Source organism: Podarcis bocagei (genome assembly GCF_964188305.1).
Source record: "Podarcis bocagei genome assembly, chromosome: 7".
NCBI lineage: Eukaryota > Metazoa > Chordata > Lepidosauria > Squamata > Lacertidae > Podarcis > Podarcis bocagei.
The window spans coordinates 93,672,428-93,694,696 of NC_138132.1; the positions used below are offsets into that span (position 1 = coordinate 93,672,428).

The 22,269-nt window shown below is 48.1% G+C and overlaps 1 protein-coding gene across 1 annotated transcript in view; it reads left to right on the plus strand.

The window, feature by feature from the left end:
- The window catches only part of SFRP1 (secreted frizzled related protein 1), a 44,905-nt gene that overhangs the window by 19,984 nt on the left and 2,652 nt on the right, over window positions 1-22,269 (plus strand). The gene's annotated exons all lie outside the window — the stretch shown is intronic.

Consider the following 22,269-nt stretch of genomic DNA (forward strand, 5'->3'; position numbering starts at 1 on the left):
ATCTGAGTGCAGGCTAGGATAGAAGCACACATTTCTAAATATTCAAAATTCAAGTCATTGGGAGTTGTAGTCCAAAACATCTGAGGTGCAACAGGTCTGGGAGGGATGTTATAAATATTGTCCCCTCACTGATAGTTTGCTGCAGTATGAATAATAAAGTCTTGGTGCAGAAACAAGGAGATTCAATGTGGCCAGTGCTTTTGTGAACTCAAGTCCTCTTCATCAGATGCATGAAAAGTTATCCCCAGTTGTGAAGTATATCTCTCTCCAAGCCCCTCAGGGCAGCACCTTCAGTGGATTCCTTTATCCTAGGGATTGCCAAGATGGTTCCCTCTAGTTGCTGGCACTGGTGGCTGGTGCCCATTGGGACTGATAGAGCAGAAGACAAGCAGAAATTGGGATGTTGCCTGAGGAGAGGAGCTATGGCCTGGGGAGAGTCCCAAGGGCCAAGGAGGGAGGACTGGAGGGCCACATGGCTCCCAGGCCTGAGGTCATTCCCCCCACCCCGTGCGCAAGGTGGTAGTTTGCTAATTGGGATCATTGAGACATAAGGAAATATATACATGGGAAAGTGAGAACCAGAGAGACTAAAAGAAATACATAGTCAGGTTCATCAGTAGAGAAAATATATATTCCAGATTCCTCACTTCCACTAAAAAATGTTTGTCGAGGTTGACTCCTTTGTAAACATTCTGATCCTTAGCTAAATTCCTCATCCTGACCCTGCAGGTTCCTATTTCCTGGGGCACAGACTGAAGGCACGTGAGGCAAGAGCCTTGCTGAAACTAAGCAGGTCCAGGTCTGGTCCGTTCCTGGATGGGAGATTGCTGGGGTTCCCTTGGGTCTATTGCACTGATCTCCATGGAAGGAAGAATGGTGGGGTATACACGAAAGTAAAATGGTTAACATTTCAAGGGTGATGCTGGAGGTTCTTGCCTTTCCAAGTTTGTCGTATGAGATGTTGGCTTTTAAGTGGTACATGCTAGACTAAGAACCCATTGATGCAGCTGTAGTCTCACATAATGGTGGCCAGAAGAAGTAGATCATCCCATCCCATTCCATCCCGTCCCATCCTATTTATTATACTAATACCCCACCTTTCCTTCAAGGAGCCCCCTTCTCCTCCCAGCAACCAGGCCATGAGAGTGAATGTCTGGCTCAAGGGCACCCAGTCAGCTTCAGGGCTGAGTGGAGATTGGAGTGCTTGACATGTGAACCACGGCACCACACAGGCTGGACCTTGGAAACCTTGTTCTTCCCAACTTTCCAGTTGGCTGGAAGCAATGCTTGTTCACCTCCAGTGACAAGGCCAATATCCACTTACAAGCCTGTCTGTCATTGTGGAAGAGCTTTAGCTCTCTTGGAAAAAGGTTAGAGCTTTGTAAACCTCTTAACTCAGAGCCTGGGTCACTAACATGGCTCCAGTGGTGCCATTTCTCTGCCCTTCCACCACTGAAATCAGGCTTGAAAGAAGTCTTATAGCTGTTGTTGGAGAGGTGAGTTTAGCGGGGACGTCTGTGTGGTGCCAACAAGTTTTCTTGGTTTGCAAATGTGCCCATGGGCGGCCCCAAAATGCTGGCAATCCTTGGCCTGGAGTCTGGCTTCTAGTTGTAGAATAAGGATGCTGCAAATATCAATCTGTGTGTTTTCCTGTCCCCGATTTGAAAGCGTTGGAGGTCTTTGGCACAGGATGTGCTTTTTGGGAGAAAAGCAACAATTCTTGTGATGAGTTCCCTCGGCCAGTGGGAACTGAGACGAACCCCCCCCCCCACTTCTGAGTAACTAAGTACAGGCAGCAACTGTTTTAGGTGTGTCTGTTGACACACGGGTCCTTTTGGACCGGAAAGAGGCTGAGCAGGGGCGGAATGAGGAACGGGGTGGGCTGTGCTTTTATACATTCCACTGATGCATGCAAGGTCTGGAAATGGAGCCCCTGCACAAAATGGCTGCTGTCTGTATGTGAAGAGAGGAGCAAGAAGGGACCAGGACACTTGGGGCTATTGTAGGTCCCCAGTACTTGCATTCTAAAGAGACCATGACGCCCAGGAACCACTATCTTTGAATGCTCTCCTCTCCATGTGTGCTTGCTGTACTTGGGGCTTAAGAAGTCTTTACGATCATTGGAACAAGGCTGAGCTGTCACTGGTCCAGAAATACAAGTCTTTAAACAGGGCAATAAGATTCCTGCAGAAGGTTGCTGCAGCCGCAGTTTAAAACCTTGCTCAAGCAATGAGATGAGCAATGACAAGGAGAAGAATCTTCTCAGTGGTGGCTCTGTGATTGATTTCTGAGGATTTCCCAAGGCTCACAACGCACTTACTTAAAGAAGGGCTAAAATAAATCCCCGAATATTGCTGTGACTGGGTCCCTGCTTTGCTGAACTAGTTTTGTTGAGTTCTTCAAGTGTTGCTGGGCTCTGTTTCTTTTTTTAAGGTGCGTTTATTGTACAGCAGTTGCTAGGGAGCCCAAGTGGGGAGAGTGTTGCTGCTGGGTTCAGATTCTGCCACCAGGAGAAGAGATGCTGGATCAGAGCCATCCAGCAGCCAGGTTCTTCACACAGTATAAAGCAGAAGTATAAGAGGTAGGGATGGCCAGCCCCTTGAATGGCTTTAAAAAGAGACGATAAACATTCATCGTGGATTCATCAATGGCTACTAGTGTCAGGATGCTGTCAGCGGCTCCCGGCTGGTTGCCCAGGAAAGTATAAAGACAAGGAAAAGTTTCTTAAGTCCTTTTTTATTTCAGTCTTTACAGAGAGAGGCTATAGAACCCAGCCTCTTGGATAGTGGCGTTGTCCCAAGTGAATCTCTCCCATTTCCTCTTTCGTCATCTTCATCACCTCCTCTACAGGTGTTGCCATGTCTTTGAACTCTTTGCTCTCCTACTTTGAAGGTTTGCCGGGTTTTGGGAGATGGAGGGTCTGGAATACTTTCCAATGACAATGTGTCAGCAGGGTGAGGCTCTGGCTCTCCCATGATTTCCCTCATCTGCCTCTGAGCTGCGACCTCCTGCAGACCCCTGTATATTGTCTTGCTCTTCCTCCTCCCTGGAAGGGTCAGGCGGGGAGGCAGTCTCCACCATTCCTCCTCCTTTGCCCAGCCCCTGACACCTAGTCATGCTGTTTGTGCATGACTTCCTGCTAGAGGCAGCATGAATGAGAGAGGGCTGCTGCTCTCCTGTCCCGGTCGGCCACTGTGCTAAACAGGAAGTGGGGCCTTTGACCTGATCCAGAACAGCCCTTCCAATGTTCTATGGATTTTCTTGAACCCATAGCTCTGGGTAACCAAGCTCAGACCTTGAGATTTCATGGCTCAGGTCTTTGATTCCTTGCCAACATCTTGTCATCCTCCCCTTTAAGAGTGCGCTGAGGAGGCTAAATGTGCAAACCAAGCTCCCTTTGCTCCAAGCCAGGGTGGTGGGGACAGCCCTGCCAGCATCCACCAGTGAAGAGCGCCCTCTTCTGCCAGCTGAATGCAAGTGTTTTGGACTAGGACTCCCACCAACCCCAGCTGGTGGGGGTTGTAGTCCAAAACATCTAGAGGGCACCTGGTTGGGGAAAACTTTTCTAGAGACTAGACATAAGTCTGACTGGGAGTGGGGGCGGGCAGGGGAAGCACATTTGCAAGGAGGAATTGGTGCTCTCCTCCCAAAGCTACAGTGTCCAGAGCTTGCCATGAAGAGGCAAGCTTGCCATGAAGAGGACTGTTAAACCACTCTGGGAACTGTAGCTCAGCGTGTATATGGGGGGGGGATGAGGGCCTCCTAACAAGTCTCAGCATCCTGCAGCTCCCAGAAGTTTTTGAGGGGGGAAGCCGTGGCTGGTTAAGGTGTGATTATAGCACTTTTGTTGTGTGGCACACATGTGTCCAAAGCCAGGAGCCAGAACCAAAGGGGTGAGTGGGGCTGAGAGAACAAACCAAGACAAAGGCCAGCACCTTGGGAAGACGCAAGGTGCACCTCAGGAGTCAGCTGGGGAAGGAAGCCCTCTCAGTCTCCTTCCCACTCTGGATCGGCAGAGAGAGGGCTTTTCCACACCTCCATTTGTCCCCAGGGAAACCCAATCTTCAATGCTGGGTTGGAACAAACAGCAACCGGGTTTTCCACAGACTGCTGTTTGGTCTGGTTTAGCACAAAAGAGCGGGTTTTCTGGGGGAAAGAGGCAGGGCAAATGCGGAACCACACTGCAAAGGTGGGGCCAAGTCCAGAGCCAGTCCAGCGCCTGAAGGCCCTTCCCTGAGAGTCTGCCCCCTGCAGTTCAGTAGCGTGCCACCTGGGGCAGCACTTCACAGATCCCGAGAAAGGGCTTTCATATCACTTACTTCCAAATCCTTTTTTTAAAAAATTGCTGGAGATGGCACAGATTTTATTTATTTAAATTTATCTCCCATATTTCTGCCCAAAGGAACCCAGGGTGGCAAACACTGGTGTGATAAAAAGTAATGCAAATAAAAATAAAATAAATGCATATTCAAAAAGATATGAAACAGGCACATGCTCTGCTTTTTAAGAACAATAAGGAGAGCCCTGCTGTATTGCTCCTGGAGCCTTCTCCATGCAAAAAGAAAAAAAGAAAAAGGTGCTTTATCATGGAATTGTGAAGTGGGAAGGGACCCTAAGGGTCACTTAGTCCAACCCCCTGCAATGCAGAGGGCTATAGCTCAGTAGTAGAGCACCTGCTCTCCATGCAGAAGGTCCCAGTTTCCACCCACAGCATCTCTAGGTCAGGCTGGCAGAGACTCCTGGCTGAAAACTCCAGAGAGTTGCTGCCAGTCAGTGTAGACAATGCTGAGCTAGCTGGAGCCACCTTCAGTCTCAGGCAGCTTCCAATGTTCCCACATTTATGATTTTTCTCGCTTTAAAACCCCAAACAAAAAACTGGGGGGAGGCTCAATTTGAGATGGCCTCATGGCTCGAGGGGTGTAACCCCCCCACCTGGTTGCAGCCCTGATCCAAGTCACTCCTTCCTGAAGCTGCTATTACACCTGAGGAAGCCTTAGGGAGGAAATGGTGCCTGTGTGTTTTCCCCTCTGGGGCTAATAGAAGTGTCAGAGAAATTTTCTGTGGGAGAATCAATGTGGGGGATCCAGATTAGTCCCCCCTCCCCCAGTGCTGCTGCGTGAACCAGATAAAACCCTTCCCACTCTGGCTGTTTCTCGAGAAATGTCCCATATCATGTCTTGTTTGGCCCAAAGGCAATGTTTTAGAACAGCTGCTTTGAATGCCATGGTCGGGAGAGCAGCTCCTCTAGAGTAGTCCTGCTGCAGTGGGATGCCTTTAGGGTGTCTGCAACCAAATTATGAGTCCCTTTGCTTGGCAGAGTCTGCTGCTGCTGCTGCTTTTCCTGTCTTCCGTCCCTAATTGCACTTGGCTCAGGCCTCTTCCAGACAGGGCTGTTAGGAATTATTTGGCAATTATGCGTATTGTTTTTCTTTTGATAGCTTCTATTGATTTTGATTTTTGGAAGGGGGAATCACAAGACCCTGCCAAGTCAGGCCTCAGTCAACGGACTTTCCTCCCTTAGCTGTTGGCCAGGAGTCATATCTTGCCTCAGGCACACCACCCTGACTACAACTCTGGAAATGCGTTTTTAATTGATTTATAGCACCTAAATGTGGCTAGTTTGTAATCCTGGGATGATGTCACCAGATCCACCCTTGTAAAGTATAGGCAGCTCATCTGCAGGTTGTGTAGGTAGAGGCAGGGGAGAATTTGGATTTAGGTAGCATTTAAAGGTGAACCTACCTAACACACACATTATGGAACCATGCAAGAACCAAAACACAGCCGTCCTTCGCAGGTCACACTTTTCAAAATCCCGCAATGCAGTTCTCCAGCCAGGTAATGTGAGCTAAAAGACACATGCCTGCTTAAAAATTCATATATTTGTAAGGATGACATACAAAATGCATTCTTTTAGGGAAAATTGCATAGATACATGTGCATCTTAGAAGAAAATCACACTGGAATGCTGGTGAATTTTTATGAGGACTTTAAAAAAATAATGATCCCAAGCTGTGGCAATGTGGAGCATTGAGTTAAAGATTGGAAACATGAGAAAATGAGGGAAACAGAAATTGACAGATTTACCCAACGTTACTAGAAACATTAATAATAATAACAACAATAATTTGAATACATTATCTGCTCTTCATTACCAGCAGGCCCTGGGGCAGGTTACAACAATGTAAAATTCACAATTAAGAGCAGTTAAAACATATTACATTCACAATATGGTGGGCTCTGAAAGCGCACAGCTTCAGTGTTGCAGGCCAGGGTCAAGAGAGGTTTCTTCTGCGCAGAGCTGCCTAGGAGATGCAGCTGTGTGAGGAGGAGAGTCCACCCCTTGGGGGCTGCCACAGAGAAGGCCCAGTCCCAGGACACCCTTGCTTCTGCTCAGAGTGCAGACATAGGTGCAGGCTCACTTCATCCCCACTGCCTCTCAAATGCCAAAAAAAGATTATTTGGAAGTGTGGCACCACCTTATAGCAAATGGCAAATAGTGGGCCTCTGAGTGTGAGACAGAGAAAGGAAAATAGAATGGACAAGGAGAAGGTATTAAACATATACCAATGAAATCCTCAGCACCTATCAACTTGCAGATTGCCAAGAAAGGGACATGAAGAATACTATCTCCCAGGACAGGCTCCACATTTGGAAAGCGCTTGGAGAAGCCTGGCTAGCTCTTCGGAAGGAAAGCGTTCCCCAGTGGGTGTCTTATCAGGCAAAACCATATGCCTGGCACTTAACACAAACCCTAATCTAGTCAGACTCAAAATTCTCATGAATTTCCACCAAGGTAAACACTGTTAACTGGCAGGTAACAGTTTCTGGGGAGAAAGCCAGGTCTATACAATGAAAGCTTGCATTGTTATGATATGTGAATTGTGTGTGTGTGTGTTCAGTTTGTCTTACACACACACACACACACACACACACACACACACACACACACCTCACACACACACACTTTGGAATATGACCCCAGCAGGGGGAGGAGATGGCTTGGCGTCCTGGGAACCCTTCCATTTGAGCTCTGCCTTCCACCAAGGTTTGCACTGGGTGGTGCCCTGGGAGTTTGTTGATTGTCCAGAGGCATCTTCCAGACTAAATGTTGCAGTGCCTTTGCCTTGTCTCGAGTAGAGAAGGGCAAGCAGGACATTTCCAGGACAACGAAGTCCTTAGTATGGATGTTGCAGGCCCTGGAAACTACATGCCCCAGGGTTCCTGGTGCCTATCATACTCTGGGCACCAGGGAGGAGGTGCAGTGACTCAGGCTGCTGATCTAATAAAGACTCAAGGGGAAACGACAGCCAAGCAGTGCAAGCAGAAGTTGTTTGTTTGCCAAGTCAGCTAATCATAGAACCATAGAAGTGTAAAGCTGGAAGAACTCTGAGCACTGGCACCAACTCCTGGGGGCCTGGGCACCCCAATTCCTTCATCCAAGTCATTTATAAAGATGTTGTACAGCAACAGGCCCAGGACAAAACCCTGCAGCACCCCACTTGTCACTTTTCCCCAGGATGACGAGGAACCATTAATGAGTACTCTTTGGGTTTGGTCAGTCAACCACCTAACAGTTACCTTGTTCAAGCTACATTTTACCAGCTTCTTCGCGATAATATTGTGGGGGACCTTGTCAAAAGCCTTACTGAAACCAAGATACACTCCATCCACAACTTTCCCCCGATTCACTAGTCTGCCCTTGTGTATTCAGTGTGGACACAGACTGAGGGTCCTTGCTGCTCTGGGCTCTGTGGTGCTGGACTGCGCAACTCATGGGAAGAAATGAAAGGAGATATTCTGCAGCAGCTCATCTGTCAGAACCAGCTTGAGATATTTTGTTCTAGTGGCAAAAAAACAACTAAATTGACATGATCAGGTCCCGGCAGGGGTGGTGCTGGGGGCCCTGCTTGTTTCAATGGGGGTTGTATTTCATTTGCCTGTTATTCTGCTGCCACAAGCAGTGCCCCAGGTCTGCCACCTTCATCTTTTCTGCATCTTGGTTCTCCTTCAGAATATCAAGAAACCTACTAAACACTTTCTCCCATGTTCAGTCCATTTCTACAACTTTCAGAATTCACTCCTGCTTTGACCTCAGAAGGTCGGTGGTTTGAATCTGCGTGATGGGGTGAGCTCCCGTTGCTCTGTCCCTGCTCCTGCCAACCTAGCAGTTTGAAAGCACGCCAGCGCAAGTAGATCAATAGGTACCACTGCGATGGGAAGGTAAACAGCATTTCCATGCGCTCTGGTTTCCATCACAGTGTCCCATTGTGCCAGAAGCGGTTTAGTCCTGCTGGCCACATGACCCAGAAAGCTGTCTGTGGACAAACGCCGGCTCCCTCGGCCTGAAAGCGAGATGAGCACCATAGCCCAATAATAATAATAATAATAATAATAATTTATTTATACCCCGCCCATCTGGCTGGGCCTTCCCAGCCACTCTGGGCGGCTTCCATAAAAACCAAAAATACAGTAAAATATCACACGTTAAAAACTTCCCTGAACAGGGCTGCCTTAAGATGTCACCTTTGACTGGACTTAACGGTTCAGGGTGTCATTTACCATTACCTTTTACCTACCTTTTCATTTTGATGCTACCCTATTAGCTGCAAGTCATTCTCGAAGTACTTCTGCACATGACACATAGTTAAATTGTGGAACTCACTCCTACAAGATGTAATGATAATGATTGCCAACTTGGAGAGCTTTAAGAGCAGATTAGACATCTATATGGCTACACGCAGTTGCTGGGTTTCACAAGAGTGTAACTGCACTCATGTCCTTAAGAAGGCAGGGAGAGAGAGGACGGGAGAGGGAGATGCTGACGGAAAGTGTATCTCTCTGTCCACTTATCCGCTTGGTCACTGTCAGAAGAGAAGGTTGGACTTGATGGACCTTTGGCCTGATCCAGCAGCGCTCTTCTTATGTCCTTATGCAGTGTTTCCCCCCCTAAAAAAATGTTTAGGGGTACTCTCATTTTGACTCAAGAAAACCACCATTTTATAGTTCAAATTGGGAAAAATAAATACAGTAAATGGACAAAAGTACAGTGGTACCTCAGGTTAAGTACTTAATTCGTTCCAGGGGTCCGTACTTAACCTGAAACTGTTCTTAACCTGAAGCACCACTTTAGCTAACGGGGCTTCCTGCTGCCACTGCGCCCCCAGAGCACGATTTCTGTTCTCATCCTGAAGCAAGGTTCTTAACCTGAAGCACTATTTCTGGGTTAGCGGAGTCTGTAACCTGAAGTGTACGTAACCTGAAGCGTATGTAACCTGAGGTACCACTGTACAAAGATTCACTAAATGTTTAGTGGTATGCATACCCCTGTGTCCACCCAGAAAAAAGCACTGTCCTTATTGTTAACGGAAAAATCTGAGGGCTCCCTTGGACAAAAAGCAAAGACACCAACCAGGATAACTTGGAGCAAAACAGCAGCCTGTAGGCTTGGCCTTTATTGAACTGTTGCAACAGGGTATTCCCTTCACTTGCAAGAGAGAGAAAAGACCCAGAACAATGGCCTGCAAGACCTTATAAAAACTTTTGAAATTCCCCTCCTCTAGGTCAAGCCCACCCCCAGAAACATCATGCATACATTACAGAAAGGAGGGGTTGACATCATGCATACATTACAGAAGGGGTTGACATCATGCATACATTACAGAAAGGAGGGGTTGAAGGAGGAGTTGTGGTGGTAACCTGAGTGTCCTGTCACCTGGCTGGTTCCTCCTTTCCCCCTCCCCATGAGTACTTTCCAGGTGACAATGGGGAGTTTGCAGTTTCCTGCCCCCAGAGGGAAGATCTGATTATTGTCCTTTGTTTCAGTCTGTGCTGAATCCACTACCATATGCAAGTTCTTTGTCATTTTGATTGTCTTCTGTCTGGGATTATCAAGGCTGACATAGCAACTGGGCAGGGTTCCTGTGGATGTGCTGGTATGCTGAAGGGATTATGGCTGACCAGAAACCAAGCACCCCCCTTTGATAGTCCTTGTCACATGGAGTAAAAAATGGAACAGTGCAAATCCGATGTATGGTTGATTTTCTATGAATTTATAACAGAAATGTGGCGTATGTAGTGTGTGAGTGTGAGTGTGTGTGAAGTTTGTACAAACAGAATGATTGGGGTGGGGGGGTTCCTGCTACATTATGAAATGCAGTGGAAACTAAAATTAAATCAATACCCCGTTTTGTTTTCTTACCCCTCTGACTGGCGGGTCGTTGCCTAAAGCCTTCTTGTCTTACAGATCTAATGGATGTCTTGGCAGCTTTCCTTCTCTCGAGAGGGAAGAATGAAGTGGGCTTTCTTGTTTCCTCCCCTTGATGCCTTTTGAGAGGAAAGGGATTCCAATGAAAGGAGCCCATTTCTTGGTGGGAGCTGGGGGATGGGCAGATCAGCCTATTTCTGGTTTTGTTTTGTTTTAAATTAAAGATTCATTTTTCAAATATAAGACAAGGAAAGGGGGGGGGAGATAAAAACATTGCCAGCCATCATATTAACAATATGGATGAATCAAATCAAATATTTAAAGTTACGGCTAATGACCAGCATCAAGGAAGCAAAACAAGAGGCCCATAGCACATATTTTACAGATGTGTATAATAGCAATAAATAAAAGTAGCAGAACATGAAATAAAATGGACACCAGCTTTTAAAAAGTGATAGTCATGGTACAAAGTGGGGAAAGGAAAAAAAAAATTAGAAGGGTTTTGCTTGCTGTAGCTCAGTGCTTGGCTCCTCCAAGAGCGATAGATGCATTTTGAACTGAGAACAGTAAAAGGTCGTAAAATTCATCCGATGATCATTTGCAGATTTTATAAATTTGATTGATAAAGATTTTGCATAGATTTCACTAAAAAGAGCAAAGCAGGAGGACACGGGCCACTTGGGCCCATGGCAGGGGATCATGTCCAGAACGGCTTCAGGCACACCAGTGTGAATGCTCTGAGATGAGTGCAGAAAGTTTGCTGCTCTCTTGGACTGGAGGGCTCCGTCAGTTATAGTAGGGTAGGAGGTTGCACTCAGATTGTGTTAGTTCAAGGGCTCCCAAACTTTTTCAGGTCACGGTCCCCTTGGTTCCATAAACTCATCCCTAGTGCCCCCTACCCTACCCTGTAAAGAACATTATTCAGAGTAGCAGTTTGCACAACCCACCAAGGGAGAAAATAACACATTTAAATTTAAAATCATAACCATTAATTGCACATTTATTCAGAATCCAGTGAAAACTATTTAGTTTCATTCATTCATTCATTCATTCATTCATTCATTCATTCAACAAACAGAATTGTTGTCCCTATTTTCAAAAAGGGGAAAAGAGAGGACCCAAATAATTACCGCCCAGTCAGTCTGACATCAATACCAGGGAAGATTCTGGAGCAGATCATTAAGCAAACAGTCTGTGAGCACCTAGAAAGGAATGCTGTGATCACCAATAGTCAGCATGGATTTCTGAAAAATAAGTCATGTCAGACTAACCTGATCTCGTTTTTTGACAGAATTACAAGCCTGGTAGATGAAGGGAATGCAGTGGATGTAGCCTACCTTGATTTCAGCAAGGCATTTGACAAGGTGCCCCATGATATTCTTGTAAAGAAACTGGTAAAATGCGGTCTTGACTATGCTACCACTCAGTGGATTTGTAACTGGCTGACTGACCGAACCCAAAGAGTGCTCATCAATGGTTCCTCTTCATCCTGGAGAAGAGTGACTAGTGGGGTGCCACAGGGTTCTGTCTTGGGCCCGGTCTTATTCAACATCTTTATCAATGACTTGGATGATGGACTCAAGGGCATCCTGATCAAATTTGCAGATGACACCAAACTGGGAGGGGTGGCTAACACCCCAGAGGACAGGATCACACTTCAAAACGACCTTGACAAATTAGAGAACTGGGCAAAAACAAACAAGATGAATTTTAACAGGGAGAAATGTAAAGTATTACACTTGGGCAAAAAAAATGAGAGGCACAAATACAAGATGGGTGACACCTGGCTTGAGAGCAGTACATGTGAAAAGGATCTAGGAGTCTTGGTTGACCACAAACTTGACATGAGCCAACAGTGTGACGCGGCAGCTAAAAAAGCCAATGCAATTCTGGGCTGCATCAATAGGAGTATAGCATCTAGATCAAGGGAAGTAATAGTGCCACTGTATTCTGCTCTGGTCAGACCACACCTAGAGTACTGTGTCCAGTTCGGGGCACCACAATTCAAGAAGGACACTGACAAACTGGAACGTGTCCAGAGGAGGGCAACCAAAATGGTCAAAGGCCTGGAAATGATGCCTTATGAGGAATGGCTAAGGGAGCTGGGCATGTTTAGCCTGGAGAAGAGGAGGTTAAGGGGTGATATGATAGCCATGTTCAAATATATAAAAGGATGTCACATAGAGGAGGGAGAAAGGTTGTTTTCTGCTGCTCCAGAGAAGTGGACACGGAGCAATGGATCCAAACTACAAGAAAGAAGATTCCACCTAAACATTAGGAAGAACTTCCTGACAGTAAGAGCTGTTCGACAGTGGAATTTGCTGCCAAGGAGTGTGGTGGAGAGTCTTCTACTTTGCAGAGGCTTGACAACCATATGTCAGGAGTGCTCTGATGGTGTTTCCTGCTTGGCAGGGGGTTGGACTCGATGGCCCTTGTGGTCTCTTCCAACTCTATGATTCTATGATTCTATGATTCTATGATGAACTTGATCCAGTTATACCAGCTTTTCAAAGTCTGATGGTCATTTGCGCCTCCAGCACCTGCCAGCTGCCCCCTTGACTCTTAGCCCCCCCCAGGTAATCCCACCCTTCCCAGGGGTGGTACCACCCACTTTGGGAACCACGGTGTTAGATCATTCCTAATTTAAATGTACGGATGAGTTTAGGCAGTTCATTTGTCCAAACAGGAATCTAAACCAGAGAGAATTTTAAGCCATGCGTTCAAAGGGGTCAGCCTGTTTCTGACCCATGTCAGTTTTGCATGTGTTCATTTGTATGTCTGCTGCATCACACTTTTGCAATAACCTGCAATTTCAATTTATGTCAGAAAGCTACATAAGGGGGCAAACAATAGCCCAGTGAGGACTGCACATGCTCAGAGGCCATGGGATGCTTACTGACTTTGGGGGAGAAAAAAATGGAAAATGGGAGGATGTGTGTGAAGTGGATGCTGGGATGCTAAACAGCAACAAGTCACTCTTGCCTGACCACATTTGCAGAAAACTCCACCCTGCAATGTTTTGCTGTAGAGCTGGCCAGCCACTGCGGTGGGCGATGTTTGCCTCTGCACCAAGGTAAACTCTTGGCTGTTCCTGGCAGGGGCTTTGTGATGGTCTGGCTTATGGTCACCCCCAACCAGAAATTTCCAAGTGTGTGGTAAAGCACCCTCCTGTGCTGCAAGGGCTGGTGTGCCCTGACAAATGAATACATGAATTCATTCCCCTGTGAGCCCCAAACTACCCACTTACTGAAGGGGGTCCCCACAGTGTCTCTGCATGACTCACGGCTCCAGCCTTACCTCTTCCTGGGTGTCCAGTTTTGCTGCATATCTCCATCAGGTAGAGTTGGGCCACCCACATCTCTTGGAGGGGGCTGTGGAGATGTTTCTGCAAAATCACCTGCCACCAGAGAGCTTGCCCATTGCATCTATTAATAAGTCCCTGTGCTGGGGTTGTATCTTCCCAGTCATAAGGCACATCCAGAGCCATGTAGAAACAAATGAACTGGATGGGCTTTGCTGAAGATGGATCATTCTTTTTTCCTCACACACTACAGAAGTAAACCTTTTTCCATGTGAGAATGAAGCAGACCTCCAGGTTTCACTTGGGAAGGAATGTGGTCCAGCAGTCTTGCTTTTTGGAAACTTCACTCGATGGAGCTTGAGATTTCTGCAGCATCCAGAGCCCCTGTGCATAGCAAGCTGGTCATTGCTTGCAATGCAGAGGAGTGTGGGATCTGTTGTCCTTTCCCCTTGGAAGGCATTTTGAGAGCAGTCCTCTAAAGCAATGAAAATCTATCACGGGTGGCAAGAGCAGCAGTGAGATGGACAGCATTGAAGAATGAATGCTTTTGGAGCAGCCCATGAAAAATGGGGAGCAATTACATCCTGTTCCTGTTGTGTCAGGTCATTACAGGGAGTTAATGACTTTCCATTTGTTGGGGTGGAGGGGAGATTTCATTTGTGGTGATATATATTTATCAAAGAGTTGACGATAGTTTGCACAGTGGAAGTTTGCTCAGTTCACTCATCCCACTTTTGTCTCTGGCCAAACTATTTGCTAGGTTTTTGCATTGTTCCAAAAAGCAACAAACTCTGTTTGACCAGAGGCAACAGAGGCCTGAATGACAAGGGTGTGCATAGTAGAGGTGCACTGAACCATGGTGAATTTTCTTCCAGGAGCAGGGGGTTACTTTTCACAGTCGTGGCTGTGGCTATTGTCAATTTTCTTTTCTTTAAAACTTTGCAAAACGCTGCCCACCAAGGAGTCACCTGAGGCGGTAGATTTTGGGGACTCCAGTGGAGGCCCCTTTGCTGCCCTGGCTGCTCCTCCTGAGATGTCCCAGGTCATTTCTCCTGCTGTTCCCATTCTTCTGAGCTGGTGCTCCAGGAGTGGTGGCTTCTCCTGGGCAAAATCTGTGCTGGGCCCTCATGGAATGAGACTAAAGTCAGTTCCATCCCCTTACTGTGCAAGTTCTTGAGGATGACTCTGTATAAATCCTTAAAATCTGCACAGGTTATGTTGTATGTTTGTGTGTTGCTGCTGTTTTGGTAAATTTAAATAGAAAACAGTAACAACCATCAAGAGAGTCACAAACGCATAAGCAAGTTCAATGAGGCCAAAGTCTGGACATCATTGTTCAAGAGGAAATATGAGCGTGACTTTTAGCCATCCAAGTTCATCTTTCCACAGACCTCCCTGTGTTGGGGTGGGGGGTGGGGTTACAGTCATGTTCAGTTGTTGCAATATAATTGATGAAGCTTTTCCAACCAGCACTGAAGTCATCTGTGAAAGTCTGGCTCTGACCTTGTGCGCCAACTTCTCCATAAGTTGCACATAAGTTTTTAATGTAAAAATGAAGGAAAGCAATGCTACAGAGTGGTCTGCCTCGGGAGTTCTTACAAGGAAGTCCAAGGGCTGCCTTTCTATCTCCATATTTTCTTGTTTTTAGCAGGCAATTTCAGCTGCTTCAAAGCAACCAGTGATTGTGTGAGGCGGCGGCTGCACATCTTGAAGTCCATGTAGCAATTCTCCCTGCGGGTGAGGGGTCTTGGTGACCTGTCATAGGTCTCAAACCGAATTTTACATATTTAACACACATTGCATGTGTTATTTAATTTCTTCAGTTTGTGGATTTATAAACCACTTCACAAGCAAAAGTTACCAAAGTGGATATAAAATACAATATAAAATACAAAAGATGAGAAACTCATTCACCGAAAGGCAATAAATTCTACAATTATTCCAAAAAAATGACTTGGTCACACTTGAGGGGAAGTCTTCTTTGGAGAAAATTCCCCCGAGAGCAGCATCCTGTCGCCAGGGGAATTGCTTCATTTCCATTTGTGTGGCTGTAACAGCCCCGTCTCCTGGCTGGCTGCTCCATCTCTAGCTAGTGGCTAAATTGCTTTTATTACTTGCTATTATCGACTGAGTACATACTCACGATAAAAGGCAAAGGTACCCCTGCCCATACGGGCCAGTTGTGTCCGACTCTAGGGTTGCATGCTCATCTCACTCTAGAGGCCGTGAGCCGGCGCCGTCCGAAGACACTTCCGGGTCACGTGGCCAGCGTGACGAAGCTGCTCTGGCGAGCCAGCACCAGCGCAGCACATGGAAACGCCGTTTACCTTCCCGCTATAAAGCGGTACCTATTTATCTACTTGTACTTAGGGGTGCTTTTGAACTGCTAGGTGGGCAGGAGCTGGGACCGAACGACGGGAGCTCACCCCGCCATGGGGATTCGAACCGCCGACCATACGATTGGCAAGTCCTAGGCGCTGAGGTTTTACCCACAGCGCCACCCGCGTACTCACGATAGAAGATACCTAAACAGCCTCAGCCCAGTATACCTGAAGGAGCGTCTTCACCCCCATCGTTCAGCCCAGACACTGAGGTCCAGCTCTGAGAAGTGAGGTTACAGAGAACCAGGCAGAGGGCCTTCTTGGTGGTGGCGCCCACCCTGTGGAACACCCTCCCATCAGATGTCATTGAGATAAACAACGATGGTATTTGACTTTTAGAAGAAGCAGCCCTATATTGGGAAATTTTTATGTCTTATGTTTTACAATTTTGTATGTAAGTGGAGAGGATTTTCTCCCTCTTAACACTAGAACTTGTATGCACACAATGAAGCTGAATGTTGGGAGATGCAGGACAGAAAAAAGAAAGGACTTCTTCACACAGTCAGTCTATGGAACTCCCTCCCACTGGAGCAGGTGATGGCTGCAGACTTGGAGGGCTTTAGAAGATGTTTGGACAAATTCATGGAGGAGGAGGAGGAGGAGGAGGAGGAGGAGGAGGAGGAAGAGGCGAGGGCTATCAGTGGCTGCCAGCCAGGCTCTCCTCTGCCTGAATGGAGGCTGCAGTGCTTCTGAATCCCAGTGGCTGGAAGTGCAGGAAGAGAGAGGGCTGCTGTTGTGCTCAACTCCGGCTTGTGGGTTTCCTACTGAAGCATCTGGGTGACCCCTGTGAGGACAGGAGGCTGGACGAGACGGACCCCTTTTGGCCTGATCCAGCAGCCTCTTCTTTTATAACTATCACTATAGTTTATATATATAGTTTATATAACTATAAAATCAGAACCAGTGAAGGCGGTGAAGGTCCTGTGTGAGTGTCTGGAGGCGGTTGGAGGATGGATGGCGGCTAACAGATTGAGGTTGAATCCTGACAAGACAGAAGTACTGTTTTGGGGGGACAGGGGGCAGGCAGATGTGGGGGATTCCCTGGTCCTGAATGGGGTAACTGTGCCCCTGAAGGACGAGGTGTGCAGCCTGAGAGTCATTTTGGGCTCACAGGTGTCCATGGAGGCACAGGTCAATTCTGTGTCCAGGGCAGCTGTCTACCAGCTCCATCTGGTACGCAGGCTGAGACCCCATCTGTCTGCAGACTGTCTCGCCAGACAGTCTAGTTATCTCCCGCTTGGACTACTGCAATGCACTCTATGTGGGGCTACCTTTGAAGGTGACCTGGAAACTACAACTAATCCAGAATGTGGCAGCTAGACTGGTGACTAGGAGCGGCCGCCAAGACCATATACCGGTAACACCGGTCTTGAAAGACCTACATTGGCTCCCAGTATGTTTCCGAGCACAATTCAAAGTCTTGGTGCTGACCTTTAAAGCCCTAAATGGCCTCAGTCCAGTATACCTGAAGGAGCGTCTCCACCCCCATTGTTCTATCCGGACACTGAGGTCCAGCACCGAGGGCCTTCTGGCGGTTCCCTCACTGCAAGAAGCCAAGTTACAGGGAACCAGGCAGAGGGCCTTCTCGGTAGTGGTGCCCTCCCTGTGGAATGCCTTCCCACCAGATGTCAAAGAGGACAACAACTACCAGACTTTTAGTCCCTGTTTAGGGAAGCTTTTAATGTTTGATGTATTACAGTATTTTAATATTTTTTGGAAGTTGCCCAGAGTGGTTGGGGAAGCCCAGCCAGATGGGCGGGGTATAAATAATAAAATAACAACAACAACAACAACAACAACAACAACAACAACAATCACTAGCTGACAGCAAAATTGCTTTAAAAAAGCAAAATGACAGAAGACAAGCAGGTTTCCCTCAGACCACTTGAATGAAAATCCACAGCAGAGTGGTCATCTGGCAATGCCGAATGAAGCCCTGTCCTGTTCCCTGCATAGTGAATCTGGGCAGGAAGGGCTGGTGCTTCCACTTAGCACCAGGACTTCTGGGATTCCCTGCCCCCATCCTTAGTGATGATGCTTTGGCTTGTAAGTCAGGGAAGGAGGAGTTTAATGAGTCCAGGGAAAGAAGATTGAGTTCCTGGTAGGGCTGGGCAATATATCGTCATATATCACCAGCTAAACATTGTGATATAATGATATATCACGATGCCTGAAAATAAGAAGGAAGGAGAAAATAAGGTGGGGAGGAAGAAGCAGGTCACGGTTGATTCCTGGATGTGGACTTCAAACCGTTTGAACTGGTGGAGTAGCCAGCCAGCCCTCCGTAGCCAGCCCCATAGATGATTGGGGACGCCTTGCGCAGGTTCTGCCACTGTATGGCAAGGCCAGGTGAGCGTCGCTGCCCAGGGCAGAGTGCATCAGCCGGGGCACCGCATGGCACTGTGCATGCAAACAAGGAGCCCCAGGGTGTTGCTGGCCTCCCCAGGCACTGACCTCCCCAGAGTCGAGGGCATTCATGGAACAGCCTCTCCCCTGAGCTGCTCTGGGCCACCGCCAGCTCTGGCTCACATCACTAGTGGCCTCTCGTGCAAGCAGTGGCTACGGGGAGCCACCCTCTGGAGCATTGGCTCCTGCCGGGTGAGGCACCTGAGGTAGCTCTGTTCTGCCTTAGTGCCGGGGCACAGCTCCTATGCAGCCCTGGAGGCGAGGAAGAGAAGCTAGGGCTGCTCCTGCCACTGCTCACAGGACTCAGCCATGCCTCCACTGCCCAGTGCCCCGTCAGAGGAGGAAGGGAGGACGGAGGCAGCTTCCTGCAAGCCGGATTGCCCTTCCTACTGCTCCTACTGTGTCACCCCAAAGGTGGAGAGAGTTTGCCAGGCAGGAGGCCACAGAAAGGGCTCAGCTTCAGCCTGGAGGTCAGCCTCTTAAGGATTCTTTTGGCAGGGTGGTGAACTGCAGAGGGATAGGCTTGATGGGGGCTGACGAGGCTGCTGTTCACCCCCCCTTCTTGTAGAAAGAGCTGCTCACATGAAGCTCACATGATGATGCCACCCCCACCCCCACCCCTCCTGGATTACCTGCTGTGGATGGTAACCAGAGGCAGCACTGCCAGGAAAGCCCCCAGGCTGCATGAGTGGGCTGTGGATCACAGCAGGCCTTGTACCCACCTGTGTGTGCTGCTTTGCCCACAGGGTGCAGGCCGGTGCCACTGCCGCATTGTGGCACATGCTTGAGTGAGTGGCAAGCAGGCATCAGGTGGAAGAGGGAGTGAGATGAAATGCTGGAGGACAGAGCTGTGTGTTCCGTGGGGACCACCCTGCACCCCTTCAGAACCCTGGCGTCCTGAGGTGCAGAAGAGGACCCTATCCTCATTCAGCCGTTAGTTTGATCTCTTTCTGTATGTGGAATGGGGAGGGTGTGGGGGTCACCTTCACCTTTGCCTCAGGCAGCAAAATGTCTAGAGCCAGTCCTGCTTAGTTGAGCATCCCTTTCTTACCTGGTCCTCTGATGCCCATAGCCTACTGCAACTCACTGCATTTGTACATTCTTCTTTTCTTTTTTCTAGCTGCATCCATCTGGGTATTTCCTGTACATGCTGATGCTAAAATTAAGTTCTTGCTGAGCTCTTTTCTGGGTGAATAATGGCTGTGATGAAGGATGACCGAATGGTGCAGGGTTCAGTGGAGTGGCTGAATGCCCATCAATCTGGACGGGATTCCAGTTTCTCAGTAATTTGCACCTCAGGGATCCCACCTGGGACAGGATGCTCAAGTGTGTGTTGAGCTGATGGGAAAGCTGGGGAACCAGCAAAGGGATATTTGCTTTGGCAGCTCCACTGAAGGCCAAAAGCCAAGATCTGTGATGATAAGTGGCTGTATTTAAACTCTGATCTTTCCCTGGCGGTGCTTGCAGTGGAGGGTTAGGGGGTGAAGGCTTTTTTTCAGAGGAGAGTAAAGACTTCCAAGCCAGTCTTCTCCTCTGGCCGTTTGCCCAATGACTTCTGCAGGCGAAAACGATAAAGGGAGTCCTTGCAGTAGCCGGACCAACCTCCAGGCGGGATGAAGGCTATGCAGGACAGTGGACTTGCCTCAGGAATGGGTGGAAAACAACTAAATTTGGAAATACAGAAAAGCTAGGTGGGCAAATGTTGGGAAGGGCCTGGAGCTCTCCTTCCTCCACTGCAGGGGTGGCAGCAAACAGTTCTTTTAAAAAATAAATTATTCTGTGAACTGCCCTGACACCTCCGGGTATAAAGGTAAAGGACCCTTGACAGTTAATTCTAGTCGCAGACGACTCTGGGGTTGTGGCGCTCATCTCACTCTATAGGCCAAGGGAGTCACCATTTGTCCGCAGACAGTTTTTCCAGGTCATGTGGCCAGCATGACTAAGCTGCTTCTGGCAAAACCAGAGCAGCTCACAGAAGCACTGTTTACCTTCCTGCCAGAGTGGTACCTATTTATCTACTTGCACATTGACGTGCTTTCGAACTGCTAGGTTGGCAGGAGCTGGGACCGAGCAACAGGAGCTCACCCCGTCGCGGGGATTTGAACCGCCGACCTTCTGATCGGCAGGCCCTAGGCTCTGTGATTTAGACCACAGCGTAACCTGTGTCTCTCCGGGTATAGGGTGGTCTATAAATTCAGTAAAAATAAAAATGTAAGTTCCTCCCCTGAAATCTGGCAGAAATCCCACCAAAAGGAGCATAGGAAGCTGCCTGATATTGAGTCAGACGATGGGCCTACCCACCTCAGCATTGCCTGTGCCAGGGAAAGCCAATGTTTTTGGACTACAACTTCCATCATCCCTGACCTGCCGGCTGGGGCTGATGGGAGCTGGAGTTCACCAACATCTTGAGGACACCACGTGGCTGTCCCTGTTCTACACTGACTGGCAGCGGCTTTCAGGTAGGGGCAGCGGTGGAGCATGCTCCCATGGCCCCCAGGGCAGGGTGCAGAGGGTGCTGGAGCCATTCACCCTCTGCAAAGGCCAAGAGGGCTGGGCTAACCCTTTTTAACTTGACAGCGTCTGGCTTATGAAGGTAGATAAGCTCCCCATGGCCAGTTAGTTATTGGAAGAGCCCAGCTCCTTGGCTCTGTGTAAGGCAGCTTCCTGCTTTGGCTCCCTACCCTGACGGGCCTTTTGCTATCTTAACCCTGCCCTGGTCACCTGCCTTCCCCCTCAGGGACCAAGCCAGGACCAGGTCAAGGCAAGAGAAATATGTACAGCTGGGAGCGCAGATTGTACCATGAACTGAACAAGATGTTCGACCGCGTAAGCTTTTTCCGTTGCTTTAGTTGCATGTGGCCCTGGAGGATCCAATCTGTGGCTGATGTTCTCCAGGCATATGATGGAGGGGCCTTTGGCCCATAAAAGCTTATGCAACCATAAATGTTGTTTGTGCTTAAGCTGCTGCAACTCTTGGGTCCCGTTTTGCCTGGGCTTTGTTGACAAGTCAGCAGCAAAGCTGTGTGGATGACAGCCAGGCATGCCGTGGTGCTGCTCTCTCAGGAAGATGCAGTTTCCGCCTTCCCGCTCTGCACCTCAAGAGTGAAGGTGCTCGGGACAGCTTGCCACTGCAGGCACAGCCCCAGACTTGTGTGTGTTGAGGGGGGGGGGGGAGGAAGAGAAGCTAATTTGCTGTGACTTAAATGGAAAATATTCTCAGCTGGGCACAGAGCTTTCTCTGAGTTATTGATTGCAGCTTCAGCCCACAGTGAATGTTCCTTTGCGGGTGACGGTGTGATGGAATTCAGTTTAATAGGGCAAACAGGACGTCAATGTGTTGTGCATTAAACATGCCCTTTCTCTCTCCCGCCTGGCTCTGTTTGTTGCTCAAGCACATATGGCCCTTCAGCAGGACTAGTCAGTCTGCAGATTGCACCACACTTGAAACATGGTGCATCATCCGTGCGCCCTTTTCTTGTTGTGCTACCTTCTTGGTTGTACATGCTGCTTTGCAGAGTAAAGGAAGCAAAGGGAAAGACCTGCCCTGAGAAGAGTTCACAGTGTAAATTTCAAAGCAAGGAAGATGACAGAAGAAAGGAACAGCAGAGATGGGTGGGAAGAGACAGAGGTAGGAGTAACAGGCAACTGGGTTGGAGTTTAGCAAAGTCACTTAAATAATACAGGCAGAGTCCAGAGAGAAAAGCCCCGATAAACACTTTACTGAGCAAACTGAGCAAAAACAGTGTATAATTTGAGAAGGAGCAGACCTTGTTTATAGCAGGCAGACATATAACCAGACATACAGAAGAAAAGCTTTTGCAGAACTGTACAATCAGCACTTCAGCAAAGATTAAGCCATTCTGCCTGGTTACTAAGCAACATCTCCATCATTCCCCTTCTTAGCTAGTCGACTTTAACACCAACAGAATTAACCCCTGAGTTATACACTGAATGATCTCTGCTGTTGCATTTCC